This window comes from Cebus imitator, unplaced genomic scaffold, assembly GCF_001604975.1.
Source record: "Cebus imitator isolate Cc_AM_T3 unplaced genomic scaffold, Cebus_imitator-1.0 Scaffold404, whole genome shotgun sequence".
Lineage (NCBI taxonomy): Eukaryota > Metazoa > Chordata > Mammalia > Primates > Cebidae > Cebus > Cebus imitator.
Genome location: NW_016107719.1, coordinates 1,580,120 through 1,583,412, shown reverse-complemented (window position 1 = coordinate 1,583,412; position 3,293 = coordinate 1,580,120). Strand labels below are relative to the sequence as shown.

The 3,293-nt window shown below is 42.4% G+C and overlaps 1 protein-coding gene across 1 annotated transcript in view; it reads left to right on the top strand.

The window, feature by feature from the left end:
- DMC1 (DNA meiotic recombinase 1) overlaps positions 1–3,293 on the top strand; it is a 42,433-nt gene that overhangs the window by 33,048 nt on the left and 6,092 nt on the right. The window lies entirely within an intron of this gene.

Here is a 3,293-nt window from a genome sequence, read left to right as displayed (position 1 = left end):
TTTAAAATATTGAAAGAAGTATATATTTTTCTCCATATTTTGGGAGCAGACAGAGGGAATAATTACTTAACAAAACTTCTTAAGCATACCCTTTTTTTTAACCATCTCTTCTCTTTCTTCAAAATTCTTCTCTGTTGGTGGTATTCCCCTTACCCCATATTCCCAAAATCTCAAAGCCTTCCCTGCCAGGCATGGTGGCTCACAACTGTAATCCCAGCACTTTGGGAGGCCGAGGCATGCAGATCATGAGGTCAGGAATTCCAGACCAGCCTGACCAACATGGTGAAACCCCGTCTCTACTAAAAATACAAAAAAATTACTTGAGTGTGGTGGCGTACACCTATAATCCCAGCTACTCAGGAGGCTGAGGTGGAGGTTGCAGTCCGGGTGACAGAGTGAGACTCTGTCTCAAAAGAAAAAAAAAAGAGATAGGCATGATGATTATTCCTAATTTATAAAGGTGGAAACAAGAGACTCAGAATACTTAGTGCTTGCCCAATCCCAGAATTTAAAAATGTGGGAGCCAGGATTTGAACCCTGGTATCCTTTACATCGAAGTTGATGCTATTTGAACCTCACTGTACCATCCTTCCCATCCTATACCATAACTCTATATCTATTTCATGACTCCAGCATCCTAATTTGACATTGCAAAGTCAGGCTGTTTTGGGTCTTACCCTCAACAACATAATACGCCATATCCTGTTCAACAAGAGGGGGAGAAGTGAAATATTCTCATATCCTCTTTATTCCTAATATCCACTCTCATCTCTTCCTCCTCCTTACCATACTCCCCAGTTCTTTGACAAAAGGAGTAAAGAAGAGGAGAAGAAAATATAAAAGAAGAGGAAATAAGATGATAGGCTTAAGGAGGGTTGTGGGTGGTTTTCTGAAGCTTGGTCAGAAATAGAAGAAAATTAAAGCCCTCTAAAAGAATGTGGAATGCTATTATACCTTCTTGTACTTCACCTCAAGACTTGGTTATAACTGCTGTAAGAGGAAGTTCAAAGAAACTTTAAGAAAATTCTCTTGGTCTACTTTTTACTGACAGAGTGACTGTTTTAGCTGAATTGTTTAGATAAATAATAATAGTTATCCTATTTATTATTTTAGTTTAGTTTTTGAGATAGGGTCTGTATTGCCCAGGCTGGAGTGCAGTGGCATGATCTTAGCTCACTGCAGCCTTGACCTCCCAGGCTCAAGTGATCCTCCCACCTCAGCCCCCAGGATAGCACAGAACCAGGCATGTGCCACCACACCTGGCTAATTTTTGTATTTTTTGTAGACAGCGTTTCATCATGTTGCCCAGGCTAATCTCAAACTCATGGGCCTCCAAGGGATCAAATAAGTGATCTGCCCACCTTGGTCTCCCAAGTCCTGGGATTACAGGTGTGAGCCACTGTGCCCAGCCAATAATTATCTTTTATAGGATTTCTTATATGCCAAGATTGTCATAAGGGTAGAACTAATGTATGTAAATGAACAGGTACAGTTCCTGGCACATAGGAGGCTTGTATGTATAATATTCAAGATTCAGGCCAGGTGCAGCGGCTCACACCTGTAATTCAGCACTTTGGGAAGCCGAGACAGGCGGATCATTTGAGGACAGGAGTTTGAGACCAGCCTGGCCAACATAGTGAAACTCCATCTCTCCTAAAAATATAAAAAAATTAGCTGGGTGTGGTGGCGCACACCTACAATCCTGGCTACTCGGGAGGCTGAGGCAAGAGAATCGCTTGAGCCTGGGAGGTGGAGGTTGCAATAAGCCAAGATTCTGCCACTGCACTCTAGCCTGGGTGACAGAGAGTGAGACTCTGTCTCAAAAAAAACAAAAAAAACAGATTCAATATATCTTGAATTCTCAAAAAACCCTAAGAGGTAAGGTTTTTTTTACTCCCATTTTATAGTGAAAGAAATTGAGAAAAGGTAAGTAACTAGCCCAAGGTAATATAGGTAATAAATGTTTAAGTCAGGATTAGGAAAGCTGGTAAATAATAATAATTGTAGTCACCGGACTTATGCCTTAACTGAATTATTTCATTTTATTTTCACAACTATCCATTGTGTGATACCATCTAGAAAAGATACCACCTAGAAAAAAGAAAAGAAGGAGCAGAGATTTATATCCATAGGTATAGCTATTATCCCCTATTAAAAACAAAGAAGCAAGGCTGGGCACAGTGGCTCATGCCTGTAATTCCAGCACTTTGGGACACCAAGGCAGGTGGATCACCTCAGGTCAGAAGTTTGAGACCAGCCTGGCTGACATGGTGAAACCTCTACTCTCCTAAATATAAAAGAATTATCTGGGTTTGGTGGCAGGTGCCCGTAATCCCAGCTATTTGGGAGGCTGAGGCAGGGAGAATTTCTTGAACTCAGGGGGCAGAAGTTGCAGTGAGCTAAGGTCGCACCAGTGCACTCCAGCCTGGATGACAAAGCACGGCTCTGTCTCAAAAAAAAAAAGAAGAAGAAGAATCAGGTCAGGAGCAGTGGCTCACACCTGTAATCCCAGCATTTGGGAGGCCGAGGTGGGCAGATCACTTGAGATCAGGAGTTCAAGAGCAGCCTGACCAACTTGGTGGATCCATGTCTGTACTAAAAATACAAAAACTAGCCAGGCGTGGTGGAGGGTGCCTGTAGTCCCAGCTGCTCCAGAGGCTGAGGCAGGAGAATTTCTTGAATCTGGGAGGCCAAGCCTGCAGTGAGCTGAGATCCTGGCACTGAACTCCAGACTGGGCAACAGAAAGATACCATCTAGAAAAAAGAAAGGAGCAGAGATTTAGAATGTTTAAACAATTTGCTTCAAGTCATATGGCTAAAAAGCCAGAATCTGGGCTGGGCACAGTGGCTCACACTTGTAATCCCAGCACTTTGGGAGGCTAAGGCGGGCAGATCACCTGAGGTCAGGCGTTCAAGACAGCCTGGCTAACATGGTGGAACCCCTTTTCTACTAAAAATACAAAAAATTAGCCAGGCATGGTGGTACGCGCCTGTAATCCCAGTGACTCAGGTGGCTGAGGCAGGAGAATCACTTGAACCTGGAAGGTGGAGATAGCAATGAGCCAAGATTGCACCATTGCACTCCAGCTTGGGCAACAAGAGTGAAACTCCATCTCAAAGAAAATAAACAAACAAAAAAGAAATTTTGACTTCTTGCCATCATACCAATATTTTGATTTAGTAAAAGAAACTTTGGGCATCAATGACAAAGAGAAAGATATTGCCAAGATTATTCTCATGAAGGAGTTCAGTATACAGTTAATAAATAAGAAAAAGCTTCTTTTTTTTTTTTT